Genomic DNA, 24,126 nt, shown 5'->3' with positions numbered 1-24,126 from the left:
AAGAAACCCTGATGGTCACTGCCTGAGGAAAACTCATATCTGCCTTTATGACCCTGTAAGAATTCAAGCCTAGTGACCTTGCTCTGCCAGAGGATTGCTATTGCTTGGGTTTATAAATGAATACTTCAGAGACTTGGAGAGAACTGAGAGGTATAAGGAGACTTAGAGGAGGATTTTGACTAGAGAACTTGAGGATGAGATGGAAGATGAGGAAGAGCAAAATGGGGAAAAGAGCTAGGCACGAGAACAGAACTGAAGCTGTGTAGACAGGATTTTATCCCAGAAGAATAAAGCAGATGGACTAAGAGCTTGGTGTACTTAGATTCTTTTCCTGAAAATGATTTGTGCCATTTGTAGCTTCTCTTCCGGGCCCCAGGGAAGAAGATTACTAAGGCTGGTCTTTAATAATTTTCGAGAGGAACCCACTTCTCCCTTTGTTTTTTATAATGGGGCCATCTCATCAAATGTGTTGGTATAGTCTTGGGGAATAGTTTGATATTGTACTAGACCATGGTTGGTGGTGACTGGCTATACTAGGAACTTGTTTTTTTGAGGAAACTGCACAAGGCATGGGGTAAGAAGAAGGAGGACTCCAACGGCTGCAAACAGGGCCATCAAGGATAAAAGCCAGGCACTGAGGGGGTTGGAGTACCAGGGGACAGGGTCATTGAAGGTGTATTGGGACCTCAAATTGTTGTAGAGGTTGAGGAGGGTCTTAATATTTTGTTAAACCAATCCTGATTCATTTACATAGAAACAACATTCCTCCCCAGGATGACACAAGTCCCACCCTGTTCTGCTGTCAAGAGGTCCAGAGCCCTTCTGTTTTGTAATGTCACTCAGGCAAGGGTGGCCATTTGTCATTGGAGGGCACCTAGACTATCTGTGGTGGTAGCCGTGGCTTGATTTAATTTGTCCTTGAAGTCCCAAGCTAGGTGGTGGGTCTATACCAACACAGCTCCTGCTATTCCCCCTGCTTGAAGTGAGAGGATGAGTCCAAGTCTGACCAACAGATGGATAAAAATCTCTCTTGTTTGTTTTGTAGAGTTGTGGAGTAGAAGCATCACCTCATCTTCTTCCTATAGATATACCTGGGAAATAGTTATAACCAGAACATAACAATCTTTAAAGGTTGAGTTGGTGAAGGGGCTTATCGTCCCTCTGTACCAGAGGAACAGGGAAGGGTTGACACATCTGAGGCTGATAACAGATGTTCATCATACAGTGGGTATGGGATATTCCCGTGGTCCCCACAAGGCATAGACGTAGAGGGCCCTCAAACAGGGAGACCCCTTAAGAGTTGACTAAAGAAGAGAACCAGGTCTGAGGAGGAACTGCGCAAGGTAGCATCAGTAGGGGACACAGAAAAGAGGCACAAAAGAAACATCAAGAGGCATTGGGGTGGGATATGAGGGGCAGCAGGTCAGTGGCACATTCAATGTATTATAGCCAGGACAGGGTGGACTGAGTATTTCTTCTCAGTTGTGTCTCCTGTTCAAGAACAATTTTGTGTGTTAGCATGGACTGGGAGGCTTGCATCAGCTGGCGAAAGATATAAATATCAGCAGAGGGATGTGCAGAATAACTGCTGGGATATAGTTCTCCCATGTTCTCCATCTTTCATCCCAGGGGTCATCTAATAGATTGGTGAGGCAGTTACTTAGGTTCTGAAATAGGCTATTTCTGTGAGAGCTGAGCTCAATTTTATAGGACCAATAACAAGGGTAATGATCTTGATTTGTGAGGCAGCCCACTTCTCCTTTGCAGTCCTTGTCATTAGGAGAAGCAGAGAAAGGGGTTGGGGGACACAGAGGTGGAGTTAGGATGGACAGAAATAGAAATAGAGCTTTGGCATCCTTGGTTAAGGCAGTCTGCCTACTGACCTGGTTCTTGCCAGTTCAGGTTTCCTGAACTGAAAAGTGCCAGTGGTGGGTAATAGGTTTTCTGTAACAAAATAATAGGTTTTTCTGCTGACCTAGTATGCCAGATCGAGCTGAATTGAAAAAGTGAAAGAACAGGTATATTTGAGCAAAGCAACTCCCGGGTGAGCCCTCCAGCCCCAGAGATTGGGGTGAGAGAAGTCACACACCTGAACTGAAGCAGGGAGCTTATATAGCCTGTAGACAAGGGGTAATGACATGTCCTCCACAAGCTGGGTTTGTGCCCAAGTGTGGTCAAAAGCTGACCACCTTATGTGGGGTCTTGGGCTACTAGCAACTTCAGGGGAAGAGCTACCACGGCCACCAAGAATGCAGAAGTGAGCTTTTTGGTGTCTTTTCTTTGTTGGAGATTCTCTGAGAAGGTGGGATTTGGAAATAGAAGAATGGTGTAAAACTAATTGCTAAACAGTCTTATTAATAGAAAACCCAGAGCCAGATATTAGGGTGAAAGCTGAAAGATCAGAGGAATAGAATAAGCTAGCCACAAGTTCTTACCCCTAGGAAATCCTCAGCCCAAGAGAGAGCTACTTCCTGTATACTCACGCCTATATACCTTTCTGTGCCCTGACATCTTACTTTCTCTCTCCACCCAGCTACATCACTTCCTCTCTGTGCCCAGCTACATCACCTCCTGTCTGTTTGTATAGACCTCCAGACCTCTATGGTTAACTAGTGCTGGGATTAAAGGCATGTGCCACCACACCTGGTTCTGTTCCCAGTGTGCCCTTGAACTCACAGAGATCCGGATGAATCTCTGCCTCTGGAATGCTAGGACTAAAGGCATGTGCTACCACTGCCTGACTTCTATGTTTAATATAGTGGCTGGCTTTTTCCTCTGATCCCCAGGCAAGTTTTATTTGCTAAAGCACAAATAAAATATCAAACCAGAGTGGGACATTGTGGATCAAGCAGGAGTGAGTTGAAGGTTCCAGCTGAACATCAGGTGACAGGAAGAAAATTAGAGGGTTGAGCGGTGGCAGGATGGGCCTGTAGTATAACAAAAACTGCCATTAAAATAACAGAGAGAGAGAGAGACTTGAGGAGGGCACATGTGTTGTGTGGTCACCACCACGTCATGAATGCCCTTCCAGGTGATCTTGCTCCTCAAGTTGCAGGTGTCTCCTCCTCGGCTTTCCTGTCAGTGATAGGCCAGTCATCTTCTTGGTTGGCGGGGAGGTATTGGACATTTCGTGTGGGTATTCAGATAGGCCAAGGCTGATCCTGTGGAAAGACAAGCAGAACCCCTTCCCATTATGTGGAGGGGGGCAGGTTCCTTTGAGATCCCACCTTGGGGGGCCTGCCATCTCACCAAGTGTGTGTTCGGGAGTCGATTGTGGTGTATGCCAACGAAGGATAATGGGGGCACATTTGTGTTTTTATATACATTAAGAATGTTGAGTGTTGTTAGGGCCCATTGCCAACTGAACATTAGGGGATAAGAGGTTGCCTTTTGCCTTTTCAGCTGGGTTTTGAGGCTTTGGTGTGCCTTTTAAATTTACCTTGTCCCTGGAGATTATGGTGAGTAACTTCCTATATTGAGCAGAAGGCTTCAAAATGAATGCTGGTGGAGGGGGGGCCATTATCAGTCTTGATTTGTTATGGCAGGCCCATGATGGAGAATGAGGAGGACATGTGAGAAATAAGTTTCTTAGAGATTTCTCCAGTTCGGGCTATGGCTCATATGAAGTGGGATTAAGTGTCCATTGTAACAAAAACATTTTTGTCAGCCAAATTGTGGTACATGGGTGACATCAATCTGCCAGAGGGCATTGACCTTGAGGCCTTGGGAGTTAACTCCCATTTGTCATATTGCAGGGGTGGTAATTCGTGAGGCACATGAGCTGCAAGTTTTTATGATCCAGTGTAGCTGATTAAATGGAATATAGGGGAATCGGGATTGTTATCCTCTAAGGTTAACATGGGTGTGTGAGTGAAAAGTCTTTGCTTGTTTAAAGGTGACTATAAAAATTCCCTTTGAGGCCTGGGAGAGCAGGCCCTGCACCATGCCAGGGCAGTACAATAGAGCCAAACCTGTTAGTGGAGGTGTGGGTTAGCCAGCCAGCCCTGAACGTTGCGAGCATGGGAGAGCTGTCCCCATCTCTCATCTGTCTGGTGGTGGCATGGGTGGAGAATGAGGCCCTTCCTGACCCCTATCAATGCCAGAGGAAAGTGCTAGAGCTGGCTCTGTGGTCCTAAGTGTGGGAAAGCCATCCCCAACCCCCACCGGCTGCAACACTTGGAAGAGCAGACCCTGCATCTCACCAGGGCAGTACAATAGAACCAACCCTGTGAGTGGAGGTGTGGGTGAGCCAGCCCCGAAATTGTGAGCATGGGAGAACTGTCCCCATTAACTATTTGTTTTGTGGCAGCATGGGTGGGGGAAAGTTGCCTTCCTCCCCCACACCCATCAACATCTGGGGCAGGTGGGAGACCTGGCCCTGTGGTCAAAAGAGCAGAAGTGCTACCCCTGACCTTCACCCGCTGCAATACTCAGGAAAGCCAGGGCAGCACAATAGAGCCAACCCTGTTAGTGCAGATGTGGGTGAGCCATCCCTGAAGTTGTAAACATGGGAGTGTTGTCCCCATTTCACACCTGGGGACCAACCCTACAGCTGCCCAGGCCCAGACCCAAGATTATAACTTGGTCTACCCCATCATCCACCCCATCTATGATCTGCTGGAGCAGGTGAAGGGACCTGACATGTAGACCCAAAGCTGCAGGATCTCCACAACACAGGGCAACAACAGGATGTCAAGGAGTAGCCCTAACAAGCGCCCAGCATCAATAGGGTAGTAGAAACCAGAGGCCTGAACCAGACCAATGACTCTCTGCAATGAACTCTTGCAAGTAAAAATATACAGGCAAAGGGGTTCACGGCATGACTCGCTGTGTCACACTGCAGCTTCCATGACCTGATTTTTAAGTTTCTCCCTTTTTTATTTTATTTTTTCTTTTAAATTTTGTTTTATTTGGAGGGTATGCAGGGACTGAGGGTGGATGCAAAGGGGCAGGGAAATGAATGAGATCAAGATATATGATGTAAAAGACACATAGAATTAATAAATTTAAAAAATTCCTGTTGAGGCAACTTGATCAGCCAAGGAGTTTTCCTCAGATATAGGGCCAGGTAGAGGGGTATGAGATTGAACCTCCCTCCTTTGATTAAATTGGAAACTCTCGTGAGTGGTGGGCCGGGGCAGGAGGTTTCATCTAACTGAACAAAGGATCTGGTGAGCCAGTGGAGTAGGTTAACAACATGCATGTTGTCAAAAAATAAGTTAAAAGGTCCATCTTCTTCCTTAAAGGCCATATATGGTGTTGACTCCCCTGCAGGCTTCACAGCAGGCAGGGGGGAAAATGATCCACAAAGAGACAAGAATGAAACTCGGCTCAGCCCAATTTTATTGTAGCCGATGCTGGACCACCAGGACTTCTAGAGTCTGGTCCAGATAATTTTACTTTAGCCATATTTAAGCACAGCACAGTTTTGAAAAAAGGAGATCAGGATGTTAGCTTCCAGTTAACTCTTTAGTACTGTCCATGCTCCCATGCTCCTTACCATGATGATTGTGGACTAAACCTCTGAAACGGTAAGCAAGCCCCCAGTTAAATGGTTTCTCTTACAAGAGTTCCCTTGGTCTTGGTCATGTTATCTCTTCACAGCAATAGAACAGCCATAAAGACAGTCATTATAGGTATGGGATATGAATAAGCAACTTATAAAAATAAGAAGCAGTATTTTACGAAAATAAGCTGTAAAATATGATAAAAACATTTCACTTTACTAGTAATCATAGTCACAAGCCTATCATCTGTGCTCTCATCAAAGAGTTTAAGAGAAGCTAGAGAGATGGTTTAGGGGTTAGTTAGGTAAGAGTGCTTACTGCTCTATCAGAAGAATGAAGTTCGGTTCTCAGTACCCATGTTGAAAACAAAATCCTTGTAACTCCACCTTCAAGCTATCTGACACTCTTTTCTGACATTAAAGGGGCACTCATACACACAGAAACACAACACATAAAGAAACAAATAGAGTTAAAGAAGAAAAATGCTCAGCATGGTTGAGACTAAACGTTGTTTACAAGTAGCAGGAATGTTCCCCATTTATCATATGGATTCCTAAAGATGAAACTATGAATGAACGTTGCAATATCATTTACAATATCTGAAAACCCAGGAATAAACATGAAACCACATATTCATGTCTCACAGAATGATTTTTCAGCCAATGATATATCTATTGCCTTTGCATCAGTGGTCTCACACAGTTACATCAGCTAGCCATGTAGCTGTCTTAGTTTGTTAAGTATCCCTATGGCAATCACATGACAAAACTACCTAATGACTCTTTCTGAAAGAATATCTACACTGAACTGTGATTTGGGACCTATCCAGTCATTAAAATCATGGGTTTACTCGATTGGTCCTTGTCTCAATATGCTAATGACATATAACTCAATGATGAAGGTAATTATATAAAATAAAAACAAAAATAATATCTGCTCTGATCCTGCTTTAAAGATATATATATTTATTTCATTTATATCACTGGGAATAACCTAGAAATATACTTTATAAAATGGTGGTAGTAGTTATATTAGAAATATGGCCAATAGTGCTATATGTGGTAAGTGTATGAGAACTTTTTCTGTGTATGTGTGCTTTCCACTTATCTATTATTTTATATAAGGACAAATTAGTTGAGTATTTTAAAGTTTTTTTTAAAAAAGTATACATATTTTAAAACATGATTTACAGAAATGTGATCCTATGTCAGAATTCCCTATGTCTTGTTTCTTTTTTCCTTTACAACACAGTGTCTCCTCAAGCCCACAATGTTCTGCATATATTTAAGTCTGTGCATACAGACACCTAGATACAGCTGGTTTGACTGTTGGAAGAAAACATTCACTGTGTCCCAGCTCAATGCCTAAGCTCAAATGAGTAGTTTATTTAGTGTTTCTAAGTAAACGAAGTGATATAAGTTGGTTTGGAAGGTGATTTTAGTTTCAAGTTCATTATCTTAATATAAAAAAAAAGAATAGAAAGTTTTACTTATTTGAATTAGACATTTATTTGTTTTCAAAAGAACCCCATGAGTGTGATCGGCTGCCTTTTTCTTTCTAATCACATGTTAGAAAAATGAAGTTCAGAGAATTTATGTGACTTTTCTAATGTGAAGATTTAAACTCACCAATTTCCGTTTCAAGCCTTGGGTTGTGTTTCATCTTGCCACAAAGGTTTTGTGTCTACTGTTGACAAGCAGAGCCTTAAAAAAATAGTACTCAAGAAAACTAAACCCAAATCTTTTGATTATAAAATGATTCATAAGAAATTATAAATAACCACTCAAATATTTCCCATTTTTTTTCAATAAAGAAATAAGGCAGAGGGAAGCTGGACGTGGTGGTACATGCCTGTAATCTTAGCACCTGGGATTCTGAGGCAGCAGGATTGCAAGCTCAAACCCAGCATGGAGACTATATTTGAGATCCTATCTCCATTTGGGGAAAAATTTAGTTGATCTTCCTGAAACAGTGGACTCTGCTAAATTACTGCTGACAAGATTTCTTTTCAATTACTGGTCAGACAAAACTAGAACAAATACACTGTATGGATAACAGATGATGTGCTAGAACGGAAACACTGGATTATGGAAAAATATATACGCTACCATTCTGTAAAGTGTATTGCTTACCTGATTCAGCTTATATCCTTCAAGCTTAATAGAATTTGCCGTTTGTACGTTTCTAATGATGTTATGCCTAATGTTTGAAGCTAAAAAGGTGGTAGAAAATGTTCTACAATTTTAGTAGATTAAAGATTTTTGGCCAAATATTTAATAAAACATAGTTTGGTCAAATGCTTTTCTAATTCTATTTGAGCTTCCTAGAGTGTTGACAGCTGAGCATGCAATGATGTCATCCCAGTGTCTAATCAATTTGTTTCTGTGGTGAATCATGCCCAGTTTGTACTGGCTCAACTCATTGACTGCATGTCGGTGCCGAGTGTGTTAATCTATACTTCCTCTGTGCAGCTTTGGCAGAAATAACAGATCAGCAAAGCATTTGGTCATTTGCCTTTTGCCTTTCCTGTTTGAAACCTAACTGTTTCACTTGTTTGGGTCAATGCCAAACAGCTTCTCTACTAGGAAACATAAGTTTCGTCACTATCTGGCCTGGGCTCTTACCAGTGGCCATGCAACTCGAGGTTGATCTTGGCTTCACATATGCCTTCCAGCCGTGAAGACGGGTCAAGAGCTTTCTGAAAGGCTCCTCAACTTTAGTGTGTTTAGTTTATTTTCTTTATGTTTATAAAAGTTCATTGATGTACAGACCACTGTTCTAGATACCAGTATTTAATCAGTTCTAAGCATTTGTTCTCAGTAAGTAAATATGATCTAGAAAAACTTAAAGTGGGAAAAACAGGAACATTTAACAGTAATATAACAAATGTCTATTAAAATCTAGTCTGTTACAAGTGAGTTTAAAAAATATTTTTACATTTTTAAAATGTATCGTATTTTTCTTCCCCTTGGCCTTTAGGAATAAATATAGGAATCAAAATGTTTGGTTCAGAACAAATCTCACTTATCATTCATTCAAGACCTTAAGGGTTTTTTTTTTGTTTGCTTGTTTGGTTGTTTTTTTTTTTTTTTTTGTATTTGTAAATCTAAAATGCCTTGCAATTCTCGACTATCCCCTCACAAAGTTAGCCATTTAATACTGGAGACATCAATTTCTGTCTCCTAAATTTGCCTTCCCTTACTTGAGGTAACAATAATTTGTATTCATAGTTTTATCATTCCTTTATTATATATGTATATGTATACAATATGTATAAACTGTATATACATATAATAAAGACTTATATACACATATGTATATTCTAAATATATGTAGAATATATATTCTATAATATTTCCTTAATCAGTTTTCTATTTGAAAATTTTAGTTGCATATAATAAATATTACTTTGTATTGATAAAGTTGAATGAGATATATTTTAATAATAGGTATTTTTACCTTGCAATAGAGAAATAGAGTTACTATGTCAAATGATGTGAATAAAACAGATACTCCATTTTACATTCTGAAAGAAATCAACATTTATAGTACTCTCATCCAATTTTATTGTTATCAATCAAAAAATTATAATTTGTTTTTATCGGCAATATGATTTTAACCAACCAATCAATTATTATTGACATTTAATTATAGAACACCTGACATGCTATCTTTGATCTGGCAGATTTTCCTTTAATAGATACAAAGGTAAAGTACTTAGAGTGAAATGATGGCTGATAGGATAGTTGAAATTCTAAACAGACTACACTGTCAGTGATCCTTGTTTGCTCTCGTTGAAGTTGTTCACAACTTGAAAACAGAAACCTGAAGCACAAAAACAAGTAGTGTTTTGGACACTGCAATTAACATTCCATCATAGTACATTGCTTTCAAACCAATTAAATGTAAAATAGGTCAACAACACTTTTGTTTCACGTTAATTTGGAATAAACTTTTAAATTCCTATAGGATTTACAGTCCAGGTTTACTATGGTATCAAACATACATGTGCATTTATTATCATTTTGAGTTTTGTCATGGATAATGGTCTTTTTCCTTTGTATAGTCTTGTTCCTTGGACATATGCCTCATAGTGTGTTGTACTCTAGATTTAGAACTCTTGGTTAATACAGACATGCTGAGCTGTACTGTCAGAATTCATACTTTTTCCAGTAGTGATATTTTCTTAATAATTCTCATATATCAAAGTCTTATTAACTAGTTTTGATATCTTCCTTTTTTACTTTCTCTTTTTGATTTTTTGAGACAGGGTTTCTCTGTGTAGCCTTGGCTGTCCTGAAACTTGCTCTGTAGACCAGGCTGGCCTGGAACTCACAGAGATCCACCTGCCTCTGCCTCCTGACTGCTGGGGTTAAAGGTGTGTGCCATCATTACCAGGCTTGATATCGTATTTTCAACATCATCTTTTTCTTCTTCCTGTGTACAGTAATAATGTTTGTTGTTTATATAATATTTTGTGGAATACTGTACATTGCTATGCTGTGCCATTTACATAAATTTATACCACAATTTTCATACCCTAGAAACTTACTCGGCCATTGGAAACATAAACAGTGAGAACACTTGTCAGGCAGAAAATCTACACCCATTCTCTTCTCTGTTAGTATAACTATATAGATAATTGATGCTCAGGCTGATTTATCCTTACCTAACACACACACACACACACACACACACACACACACACACACACACACACACATATTTAAGTTTGAATAGAAAAGCATGAGTTTCATCATGGTTTCTTCATGCATATATGTGTCATTATACTTGGCCTTGGTGACTAATATAAGTGATTTTACCTATCATAACTTCAATTTCCCAACCTCTTCTTATGATCCAATCTCTACCTCACTTACCTAATGTTTACTCTGCTGGAATTATTCTGCCCACTTATGCAAACAGTTACCAACCTTTGTAGTTATGTGTGAAAATAGATCTGTTAGGTGGGTCATTCATTATGCATATAAACATCAGACAAATTTGTAAAACAAATTCACATTCTTGCTTTTGTGTCCCCCCCCCCCCCAACCTTCCTGTGAAATACTGAGCTTCGCCTCAGTTTTGGTAAATGGAAGTATGACCCTCTAACATGTTTTTGTTTCTTCATCTGAAAAATCGCTTTCTTTGGTTATGGATCGATTTATCTCCACAGATTCATCAGGTAAGAGTCTCACACTTCTTCCTCAGCAGCTGAACTTCGGCACACATTTACTTAGTAAAACAGTTGGTGTGCCGCACATCCTTCTTTACAGCCCCAGCATCACATACATTTTCAGGAACATGGATTGGTTTTATGAGCACAAAAGACGGAAGATGAGCCCTTTAACACGCTCTTCTCAATGATAAGCCCACTTTGCACGGTAACGCATAATGCATTTTCTCAAGGACTTTTCTGTATTTTACAAACAAAAACTGAGGGCATTTAGTAGATAAGGAATTCAGCTCACAGAAAACTAAAATAACCACCTTGTGGACAAATGGGCAGTCCTTAGGCAGTTTTGCTCGGAACCTTGACCTTCTAACGGTCTTTTCTCTAATGCTACATAGAATTTTACAAACTCCAGCCAGAATGAAGGTTTTTCAGACATTTGATAATAAAATGTTTCCTCTTCCTTGTCTTGATATACAAACTCCTGATTGTCAGTACTATGAGAGAGAATATCAAGGGAAGGAATTCAATTCCACTGAAATACCAGCTACAAACAGCACCACTTTAAAGCACTAAATTCTGAACCTTTAAATGGAATGAATAAAATAAATTATTAATTTTGAAAGTAGTTGTTTGCCTGTTAGAACAATTTTTTTTTCAATTGAAATCAATGTGTCTAATGGTTATGTGACTGGGAAGTAATTTTAAAAGAAGAAAAAGTCATTTAATACCTAATATCCTTAACGCTAATCATAATACTTTTTTTTAAACTATATTTCACATCTTCCATGGAAGGAAACATTTCATGCTGCAGGCTTTTGCACCAGAAACACTTCAAAAGCAGACATGGCATATTCTCACAGTGAAGAAGATGATTCAGGAAAGTAAGGCAGAGAAAGTGGCCTTCAAAACCAAGCTCCAAAGTCTGTTTCTACATGATAAATGGCCCTTTTTCTAACAGCTTAAAGGGTACTAGATAGCTCCTGGGGTTCTCTGATTTGAGAAAGAATGCTTAGTCTCTTTCCTCCAGTGGTGATCTGGAGGCTGACCACATCTCACTCCCATGCATTCTGTGCAAGAGAGGTTTATTTTGATGTGGAATAAAATGCTACATAGGAAAGAAGTATAACCGAGAAGGGAAGACATGCACGGGCAAGCCAAGGGCACAGTCTAGGCGAAGAGCATGTTAGTTTGTAGAAAGTATTCTACTAGTCATCATAGTAAGAAGAAAAAGTACAATGAAATGACAAGAATAATTAAATGACACTTTGATACTTAACTAAGAATGTCTGCTTTGATACCTACTTTCTGAAAGAAAGGATTTCTCCATGCCATTTCAATGTTAATGTGTGACGCTGTGCTACAAACACACAGAAACTATAACGGGGTGCAGAAGGGCATGACAAAGGCTGAAAAAGCTGAAGGTCTGCTCTGAAATGTAGCAGACAACGGGAGAGAAGCCTGGCTAAACAGGATGGGGAGCAAAATGAGAATTAGGATTTGAAGCAATCTACGTGCCATTCCAGTTGGAAGCCTGGTCTCTTTAAACTGCTGCCTGGGCAGCTGTACAAGAAGTGTGGCACCAAGTAGTAGAGAACTCAAACAGATCACTCTGCACTCTGCCTCAGGTCAGGATTTATATTGGAGAGGACAGTGGGAATGAACTCTGAAGCAGAAAGCAGTATTATTAGATCGCTCTGTATGGTGAAAAGGATTTCTAAACTACTTCCATTCTGATTTTCTTCTCCCCTGGATTGCTACCCTTTGAGCTTTGATTTTCACCTTTTTGTCATTCTGCTGATAAACACCATCACAGTAAGTCAATATTTCTGATAAGAATGAGTAATAGTCTTTGCATATGATGGGAAAAGGACGGTTGAGACTCCTGGTCACAGTGGGAGAAAAAAAAGACACACAGTGACTGATGTTAAACAAACACAAAATACATGTTGAATATCTTCTTTTTAAGAGTCAAATATGGATTGGAGGAAGAAGTGAGTGTCTGAGCTCCCGGCTGGACAGCCCCACTCTCTAGGCCCTAGGCACGGGGGTAGGGGACACATTCCATACCCTTTCCCCATCCATCCAAGCCCCAGCAATTGGTCAGCATCCTCCTCCCCCTGCAACCATCCCCCATCCCTCCAGGCATCAGCAATCCCTTGATGCACAGGCTCCACCTGCACCAGGAAGAGGCATAGACCACAGTGTACGAATACATTCAACAACATAAGAAGCAATATGGCATCACCAGAACCTAGTGGTTCTACAACAGCAAGGCCTGAGGATTCCAATGCAGATGAAGCAGAAGAAAATAACTTTATGGAGAAGATACAGGCCCTTAAAGAGGAAATGAAAAATTCCCTTAAAAAATAGAGGAAAAGGCAAACAAAAAATTGGAAAAAAAAAATCATTAAATCCCTTAAAGTCAAGAAAGCCAAGAAAAAACAATCAAACAGGTGAAGGAAACAGTTCAAGACTTGAAAATTGAAATAAAGGCCATAAAGAAAACACAAGCTGAGGGAATACTGGAAATGGAAAATCTGAGTAAACAAACAGGAACTACAGATGCAAGCATAACCAACAGAATACAAGAGATGGAAGAGAGAATCTCAGGTGTTGAAAATATGACAGAGAAAATAGATTCTTTGGTTAAAGAAAATGTTAAATTCAACAAATTCTTAACACAAAACATCAAGAAAATCTGGAATATGAAAAGACCAATCTAAGAATAATAGGGATAGAAGAAGGAGAAGAATTACAGCTCAAAGGCACAGAAAATATATTTCACAAAATTATTGAAGAAAACTTTTCCAAACTAAAGAAGGACATGCCTACAAAGGTACAAGAAGCTTACAGAACACTAAATAGACTGAACCTCCCCCCCACCAAAGTCCCCTCACCACATAATAATCAAAACACTAAACATACAGAGTAAAGAAAGAATATTAAGAGCTGCAAAGGAAAAAAGCCAAGAAACACATAAAGGCAGACCCATAAGAATACCACCTGATTTCTCAATGGAGACTCTGAAAGCCAAAAGGTCCTGGACAGACATTTTGCAGACACTAAGACACCAGGGATGTCAACCCAGACTACCCTACCCAGCAAAGCTTTAAATCATTGAGATGGAGGAAACAAGATATTCTATGACAAAACCAGATTTAAACAATACCTATCCACAAATCCAGCCCTATAGAAAGTACTAGAAGGAAAACTCCAACCCAAGGAAGTTAACTGAATCCATGAAAACATGAGCAACAGATAACCTCACAGCAGCAAATCCCAAAGAAGGGAAACACATACACACTACCAACAACAACAACAAAACCAAAAATAACAGGAATCATCAATCACTGATCATTAATATCTCTTAATATCAATGAACTCAATTCACTTATAAAAGACACAGGCTAACAGAATGGATATGAAAACAGGATCCATCCTTCTGCTACATACAAAATACACACCTCAACCTCAAAGACAGTCATTGCCTCAGAGTAAAGAGTTGGGAAAAGATTTTCCATTCAAATGGACCTAAGAAACAAGCTGATGTAGCTATCTTAATATCTAACAAAATAGACTTCAAACTAAAATTATTCAAAAGGAAGAACATTTCATATTCACCACAGAAAAATTCATCAAGATGAAGTCTCAATTCTGAACATCTATGCCCCAAATACAAGAGTGCCCACATTTGTAAAAGAAACATTGCTAAAACTTAAATCACACATCAACCCCACACACTAATAGTGGAAGACTTCAACATCCAATTCTCACCACTAGACAGGTCTTCCAGACAAAAACTTAACAGAGAAATAAGGGGTCTTACAGAAGTTATGACTCAAATGGACTTAACAGACATCTATAAAACATTTCACCCAAACACAAAAGAATATACGTTCTTCTCAGCACTTCATGGAACCTCCTCTAGAACTGACCACATACTCAGTCACAAAGCAAACCTCAACAGATACAAAAAATTAAAATAACCCCCTGTATCTTATTGGATCACCATGGCCTAAAGTTAGAATTCAACAACAACACAAATTGCAGAAAGCCTACAAACTCATGGAAACAACTGAATCACCACTGGGTCAAGGAAGAAATAAAGAAATTAAAGACTTCCTAGAATTCAATGAAAATGAATGTGCAATGTACCCAAACTTATGGGACACCATGAAAGCAGATCTAAGAGAAAGTTCATAACAGTGAGTACTTACAAAGGATTTGGAGAAATCTCACACTAGCGACTTAACAGCACACCTGAAAGCTCTAGAACAAAAAGAAGCAAATTCACCCAGGAGGAGTAGAAAACAGGAAATAATCAAATGGAGGGCTGTGTAGGGAAAAGGGGCTGGCTAAAGAAACTCACCCCGACCCTGGAGCCCAGAGTTAGGGAAGGATGGCTCAGATAAGACCAGTGAGAGTAACACAGTTTAGCTCAGATCAGAGCCATCTCTGCCCCTGTCCAACTGACTTGTGAAACCAACCAATCACAGAGCAGGACAGCAGAATCCTGGCCCTAGGGCCCAGGACCAGGGAAAGAAACACAGCCTGTGTTTGGGACCTGAGTCAGAGAAATGAACACTTTATCCCCAAACCCAGAACCCAGGAAATATGCCCTGACTCTGAAATTAGCACCAAAATAACACTCTTGGCACCTAGAATCAGAGTCAGTGAAAGAAATGTGCCCTGACCTTAGAGGTAGTTTCAACAAGCCAAGAAAGGCCAGTGAAAGAAACATAGTTTGGCTCTGAAATCAGGGCCATCTCTGCCCCTTGTCCACAAAACTGGCCAATCCCTGGGAAGAAAAAAACTAACCAATCACAGTGGACTCCACCCCCTAGACATCCTGTATAAACCACCCTGCCGGGTCAGTTATGAGTTGTTCTCTCTACCCTGGTAGAGGCAGCTACTCTCCTGGACTTCTCCTTCCCAAATAAACCTTCATTCACTGGTGCACAGAAGAACCTTGCTGGGACATCCCATAGTGGATTGAGCAAGGGGGAGCTGAACAGAAGAATCTTGCTGGGATGTCCCATAGTGGACTGAGCAAGAGAGAGCTGATAACACTGAGTCAGAGATTGTGGCTCTCCAGGAGAGGAGCAGGATTGCTGTGTCCTGCGGGGAGACCATCCCCCATCACACCAGGTATATCTTGACTTTCCTGAAGAGTCAGGATACCCTTCCTTGCTGAAGCAGTTCCAGGCCTGACTCTCCTGAGAAGTCAGGAAAATTTCCTTTCCAAGATTGGGCTGTTTCTTTGCAGTCCCAGCCACTAGAGCTGTGCTAAACAGCTCCAGGTGTCTGGGACACCTTCAGGGCAGAGCTCTTGTTCTGAATAGCTGGAGGTGTCCAGAATACCTCGCTCTCCAGGGATAAACTGTCTCCTTGCAGTTTCAGCCATCAATTTACTAACAGGCTGAAATAAATAAAATAGAAACAAAGTAATGTTGCTAGATACAAGATTAACTTAAAAAAAATAGTAGCCCTCTGCTATACAAATGATAAATGAGCTGAGAAAGAAATCAGAGAAACAACACTCTTTACAATAGCCACAAATAAGATAATATCTTGGGGCAACTCTAACCAAACAAGTGGAAGACATATATGACAAGAATTTTAGGTTTTTGAAGAAAGAAATCGAAAAAAAATATCAGAAAATGGAAAGATCTCCCACACTCTTGGATAGGTAGGATCAACATAGCAGAAATGACAATCTTACCAAAAGCAATCTACAGGTTCAATGCAATCCCCATCAAAATCCTGATACAATTCTTCACAGACCTTGAAAGAACAATACTCAACTTTATATGGGAAAACAAAAAACCCAGGATAGCCAAAGCAATCCTGTATAATAAAGGGACTTCCAGAGGCATCACCATCCCTGATTTCAAGCTCTACTATAGAGCTACAGTAATAAAAATAGCTTGGTTTTGGCATAAAAATAGACACGTGGATCAATAGAACCAAAGTGAAGACCCTGACATTAATCTGCACAGGTATGAACACCTGATTTTAGACAAAACTGTACAATGGAAAAAAGAAAGCATCTTCAACAAATGATGCTGGCATAACTGGATGCTGACATGTAGAAAGAAAAGGGGAAATGATGGGTGATGTCGATCTGTATGCTGTGAACATGTGTTGCTCTGATTGGTTGATAAATAAAAAGCTGATTGGCCAGTAGCCAGGCAGGAAGTATAGGCAGGATAAAGAGACAAAGACAATTCTGGGAAGAGGAAGGGCTGAGTCAGGAGACACCAGCCCACCGTCCAGGGAGCAGCATGTAAAGGCACACAGGTAAAGCTGTGGAACATGTGGCAACATATAGATTAAAAGAAACGGGCTGAGTTTAAGTGTAAGAGCTGGTCAGTGGTAGGCCTGAGCTAATGGCTGAGCAGTTATAATTAATATAAGCCTCTGTGTGTTTACTTGGGGGATGCGAGTGGGAGAGATTTGTTCCAACTACCAGCAGGCCGGGACACAGGAAATCTTCTGGCTACAAATGATGCCAAAATGTGGGGCAAGAGTTTCAACCTAAACCTGAGAAAGCTTTAAAAATAAAAGATTCTAAAATGGAGCTAAAGACAGCTTCCTAGTTGTATCTCTCAGGCAAGCTGTGAGCTACAGTATGGTGGGTTCACAGCAGTGTGTGGGCTTAAGTGCAGCATGGCGAATTTCTACCACGGTACACAGTGGCATCTCCAAGCTGCACAGTGCCCTGCATTGTGACAGATGTAGCTTTTGTTAGTACAGGAAAGAAAAAAAAAAGAGGTTTCTAGGCTACATGCTGCTTTGATAGAAGCATAGATCCACTGCTTCTGAGAGTTGGTGGTACACATGGCCCAGAGCTGGAGGTGAATTACCTCCGTCATATTGGGAAGCAGAGGTGGGTGGAGCCAGCAGCCAAAGCTGCCGGTTCAGTCCTAGTAATGCTGCAGTTTAAAGCAATCGATTCACAATAAGATGGATTCAGATGAAACAAGACTTTAAATAGTTTACAATGTGTGTAAAAATGTACGTAGGCTTGGAAGAGAGATGAAAATAAATATAGACGGTTATATAAAGAAATAGTTTTAAAAAATAAAGTCTTTAAAGAGACAGTAAAGGTAGTATAAAAAATAAACCACATAAAGATGGATATTACACAGAGAATCTGGATTGTGTTATCTTTAGGATTTTTAACAGTAGAGAGACATTTGATTGTAAAAGCTACTGAGTTAAATCAATATGTATATTTTAAAGGTATCTTGATTTCAAAATTTATGTCTTTGGAAAAGAGGTTCTGCTTTTATTTCCACAGAAGATAAGAACCTGTGGATTGCTTCCAGGTTAATATGGTTTGACCAGCCAAGACTCCCTGAAAGGTCTCTGATGATACCTTGGTCCAGATCATCCAACATTCAAAATCAGCTTCAAGGCAACTGGCTCAGAGAATACAGCCTCACAGACTACTCCTGTCAGGACTTGACCATAATCCTAAAATTTTCTTTGTGTTTCCATAAGATTACCAGTACCCTTTATCAGCAAGAAGTAGCCTAAAAAACTACGCCCAAATTCCCCAAGAATGGATTATGGATGTTTGCCTTTGTTTAGGTTGTGGGTTACAAATTGTTATTGGTCATAGTCAATCTCTTTCTAAAAAAGAAAGGAGGATATGATATAGAAATATATGATAGGATGAAAGGATAGATTATTGAACCTACTTTTAAAGAGCAACAACTTATTTGAAATGTTTTACATTGCTATGTAGTTTATTGATACAAATTGAAAGTTAATTTTGTTATATTGTATGTATATTTCTACTCTTGTTTAAGGTATTATGTTTGTGCAGCTCATTTAAATTGTAAAGGATAATTAAGAAATACAGATTAATAATTAGTCTTCTATGATAGTCACTTATAGTCATGCTAAGTTTTCTAGGTATACATAGATATCATTCAATTAGGTAGGTAATCTTCAAACACTTCAAAGGCCCACAGAATATGGCATTTAAAATGTTTTAAAACTTAGACTTTCTGAACAATGAGATACTGTGCTTTGAAGCACCAATTTACTTCAAAGAGAAAGATGGGCGTCGAAGATACTCCATATGGAGTTTATCTTCTTCTTGGCAAAAATAGCCATTTGGGCAAGAAATTGTTCTTGCCTGGACTGCTTGACAAAATGTTGTACCAACTGGACATGCAGGACCCATAGGAAGGTGACCACTGAACTTTGCAAGGCGAGATGGTCCTTCAGGTTCCTGCTTTGCAGAAGAAACTGCTAGACATTCTACAGGACACAGAGAAAAGTGACTGAGAGACTTTAGGCCTATGTGCTAAAGATGGATGCCCCAATGATGCAGAAGAATTTTGGATGACTGTCCAGGCAGGCAGCTGTCTCTGTCATTCTATATTTTTGAAAGTTGCTTACAGTACATTTCTTGTTTACTTAGGTAATATTATATCCTTCTGAGGTCTTTGATGTAGTTGAAGACTAGATAGTTCTAATTATGGTTTTCCTTGGTTATGAAAAGAGATAAGGTAGATATGAAATCTTAGACTCACAAATATAGGATAGATAGGATATCTTCTTTAATTTTGCTAAATACAAATAGACTAGATATTGTAACTATAATTCTTGCTTGACAACTGTTTTGTTATTATGCAATTTTAATAGGTTAAAGTTAAAACCTTCCTTTTGTTTAGACAGAAAAGGGGAAGTGATGGGGGAATGTCTTTCTGTATGCTGGGAATATGTGTTGCTGTGACTGGTTGATAAATAAAGCTATTTAGCCTATGGCAAGGTAGCTAGCTTAGAGGCAGGCAGGAAATTCAAAGAGAGAGACAGGAAAAAGGTGAGGAGACACCAGCTAGCTGTGCAAGGAGCAACATGTAATAGGACACAGGTAAAGCCATGGAATATGTGGCAATACATAAATTCATAGTTATGGGATAATTTAAGATATATGAGCTAGCTAGCAAAAAGCTTGAGCCATGGCCATGCAGTTATAATTAATATAAGCCTCCTTGTGTTTACTTGGGGGACGCGAGTGGGAGAGATTTGTCCTGGCAGGCCAGGATGCAGGAAATCTTCTGGCTACAGAGAGCAATGAAAAAGATATCTTAAGGGAGCCATTATGGGGTTAGGGAGAAACCTGGAGCTAGGGAAAGTTCCAGGAACCCACAAGGATGACCCCAGCTAAGACACCTAGCAATAGCAGAGAGGGTGTCTGAACTGGCCTTTTCCTGTAATCAGATTGGTAACTACCCTAATTGTCATCATAGAACCTTCATCCGGTAACTGATGGAAGCCAATACAGAGATCTATAGCTAAACACTTGGCTGAGCTCCTGGAGTCCAGTTGAAGATAGGGAGGAGGGATTATATGAGCAAGGGGTATATGAGATCATGATGGGAAAAACCATAGAGACAGCTGACCCAAGCTAGTGGGACCTCACAGACTCTGGTCTGACAGCTGGGGAACCTGCATGGGACCGAAGTAAGCCCTCTGAATGTGGGTGACAGTTGTGTGGATTGATATGTTTGTGGGGCCCCTGGCAGTGGAACCAGGATTTATCCCTGGTGCATGAACTGACTTTTGTTGGAACCCATTCCCTATGGTGGGATATCTTGCTCAGCCTTGATACAGGGGGAGGGGGGCTTGGGCCTGCCTAAACTTGGTATGCCAGACTTTGTTGACTCCTCAAGGGAGGCCTTATACTCTCTGAGGAGTGGATGGGGGGTTGGGGGGACAGTGGGAAAAGGAGAGGGAGGGGGAACTGTGGTTGGTATGTAAAATGGAAAAAAAATTTAAATAAATTTTAAAAAAGGAGAAAAAAATGAGTCAAATATAGATTGGATTATGTGGTAAATTTGTACAAACTTGTCATTAAGTTTATTTAGCTCTTAAGTGAAGGTGCATATTATATTCAAAGGACTACATGTAGCTATTAAAATAATTACTGAAAATAATTTATTAATCTTATCTATGGCTTATTTTATTTTTTGGAAATAATAATGACAATTTGCTAATATTATCCATAGCTTATTTTATTCTTTTACAATTATTAGGAACTCACTATCAACCTATTGCTGCCCTCTTGGTGAAAGTTACCATATTACAAAGATGCAGAAGCAATTAATCAATAAACCAGTATGGGAAATCATATTTGTAAATTTGTAAATTCATATTCTTTTGAAACTAAATATCTGGTGAATTTTCCATTTCTCTCTAATTGCGTTTTATTAACTTAAGTATTAGAGAAGCATTCTTAGAATGTTTACAGACAGTGATACTGACATTCTATGAGGCTTAGCCTCCTACCAATTTTAGAGAAATTTCTTCTTGCAGTGGACAGTGATTAACATAGAGACCCCCAATTGGTCAAGGTTCAGAGAACAGAGACTGGGAAAAATTCAGTCTTAAATATGACATCTATGTCACATCCCTGTCCAACCAAGACTCAGAATTTTTTTTGGAAGAAGAGGAGGATTGAGTACAAAAGCCTCAATACAGTAAGACAGTTGATATATAAACTCAGAGCAGTTGTGACAGCATGCACAAGTCCAAACCAGACAAAATCCAAACATGGAGAGAAGTGAGCATTATGTCATACAACTTCCTGAGGAACTACTGGCAACTGATACCTACTGGGAAAGAGAGAGTCAATTTCTTAGAGGATGTGGCCCTTGATAGACCCACAATGCTCCAGTGAAAGGCTACATATCCAAAAGAATGTGGACAGCACAAACTGTAGTTGATGTTTTTTTTTAAGGACATGAAGTTGGGTAGGTAAAGGGGGATGGATCTACAAGAAGTTGAGAGAGGGGATGAGTTTGGTTTAAATACATTGTACAGGACATTCAAACAAAAATAAAAACTCCACATTTTCTAGCTACTACAGCAGAAGAAATTTTCAACAAAAACTGAAATATATTCAGACTTCCATGTGACATCATCTCTAACATAGATAAATAGGAATATATTGAACAGGGACAAAGTAAGTTTTTTTAAGTAAATTGCAAAGAAGTTGTATTGCTGTTGACTCAGAGAAAAATTATAGTATTAAAGACAGATTTGCAACTAATGATAAAACTATGAAATTAATTTAATCCAATTATGAAATGTTGCATATAAGCATATCTATGTTAAGTGCAAAGATGATTAAAATTACAATGAGTTACATGTAAATTCACAGAATAGGTCAAGAACAAGAATATGATTTATATATTCAGTCAGCAAGATTGAAAGAATTAGAATGTTTATTAATAATCTAAATTGAGCCTGGTATTATTAGGTTCTTACATGTTTATTAGTTTAATTCTCACAGATGAAACTATATTCCCACCTCCTACAAGGCAAGGTCTCTCATGGGGAGTCAGCAGAGCTTGGTACCCTCAGTTGAGGCAGGTCCAAGACCCTCCTCCTTGCACTAAGGTTGCACAAACTGTCCCACCATAGGCACTAGGCTCCAAAAGGATGGCTCATGCACCAGGGACAGTCCCAATCCCACTGCCTGGGGGATCCCTAAACAGTTCAAACTAAACAACTGTCTCACCTATCCAGAGGGACTAGTCCAGTACCATGAGGGCTCCTCAGCTATTGGTCCACAGTTCATGCATTTCCACTAGTTTGGCTGGTCGTCTCTGTGTATTTTCCCATCATGATCTCAACTGATCCCTTGCTCATAGAATCTCTCCTCTCTCTCATTGATTGGACTCCTGGAGCTCAGTGTGGAGTCTGGCCATGGATCTCTGGATCTGCTTCCATTAGTCAGTGGATGAGGGTTCTATGATGACAGTTAGGGTATTCCACCATCTGATCACTGGAGTAGGCCAGTTCAGGCACCGTCTTGACTATTGCCAGTAGTCTAAGGTGGGGTCATCCTTGTAGATTCCAGGGAACTTCCCTAGCACTCTATTTCTCCTTATTCCCATGATGTCTTCATTTATCATAGAATCTCTTTCCTTGCTCTCCCACTCTGTCCCTGTTCGAGCTTGAACCTCCTGTTCTCATCCCCTATCCCTTGCCTTCTATTACTCCCCCACCCCCAGTTTGCTCATGTAGATCTCATCTATTTCTCCTCCGCTAGGCAATCCATGTATCCTTCCTAGAGTCCTCCCTGCTAACTAGCCTCCCTGGAGCAGTGGGTTGCAGTCTGGTTATCCTTTGCTTTACATCTAGTATCCACTTAAGAGTGATTACATACCATGTTTGTCCTTCTGAGTCTGGGTTACCTCACTCAGAATGATATTTCCTAGATCCATCCATTTTCCTGCAAATTTCATGATGTCACTGTTTTTCTCTGCTGAGTAGTATTCCATTGTGTATATATATATACACCATATTTTATTTATCCATTCTTCAGTTGACGGGCATCTGGGTTGTTTTCAGGTTCTGGCTACTATGAATAATGCTGCTACTAACATAGTTGAGCATGTGTCCTTGTGGTATGATTGAGTATTCCTTGGGTATTTGTCCAAGAGCGGTATAGCTGGGTCTTGAGGAAGATTGATTCCCAATTTTCCGAAAAACCATCATACTGATTTCCAAAGTGGCTGTACAAGTTTGCACTCCCACCAACAGTGAAAGAGTGTTCCCCTAGCTCCACATCCTCTCCAAAATAAACTGTCTTCAGTGTTTTTGATCTTAGCCATTCTGACATTTGTAAGATAGTATCTCAGAGTAGTTTTGATTTGCATTTCCCTGATGGCTAAGGATGTTTTGAGCAATTCCTTAAATGTCTTTTGGCCATTTGAGACTCTTCTGTTGAGAATTCTGTTTAGCTCTGTAGCCCATTTTTTTAATTGGATTGTTAGGTATTGTGATATCTAGTTTCTTGAGTTCTTTATATATTTTGGAGATCAGCCCTTTGTCAGATGTAGGGTTGTGAAGACCTTTTCTTATTCTGTAGGCTTATTGACCGTGTCCTTTGCCCTACAAAAGCTTCTCAGTTTCAAGAGGTCCCATTTATTAATTGTTGCTCTCAGTGTCTGTGCTACTGGTGTTATATTTATGAAGTGGTCTCTTATGCCAATGCAGTCAAGACTACTTCCTAATTTCTCTTCTAACAATAGTAAAAATGGCAATCTTACCAAAAGCAATATCCAGATTCAATGCAATCCCCATCAGAATCCCAACACATTTTTTTCAGACTTGGAAAGAACAATACTCAACTTCATATGGAAAAACAAAACACCCAGGATAGCTAAAAGAATCCTGTATAATAAAGCATCCTCTGAAGTCTTCACGATCACTTATTTCAAGCTCTACTATAGAGCTATAGTAATAAAAACAGCTTGGTACTGGCATAGAAACTGACATGTGGACCAATGGGATCAAATTGAAGACCCTAACATTAATCCACACACCTATGAACACCTGATATTTTACAAAGAAGCCAAAATTGTACAATGGAAACAAGTAAGCATCTTCAACAAATGGTGCTGGCATAACTGG

The sequence above is a fragment of the Peromyscus eremicus genome, chromosome 11 (assembly GCF_949786415.1).
Source record: "Peromyscus eremicus chromosome 11, PerEre_H2_v1, whole genome shotgun sequence".
In the NCBI taxonomy this organism is placed as follows: Eukaryota; Metazoa; Chordata; class Mammalia; order Rodentia; family Cricetidae; genus Peromyscus; species Peromyscus eremicus.
This window is presented reverse-complemented; position numbering follows the sequence as displayed.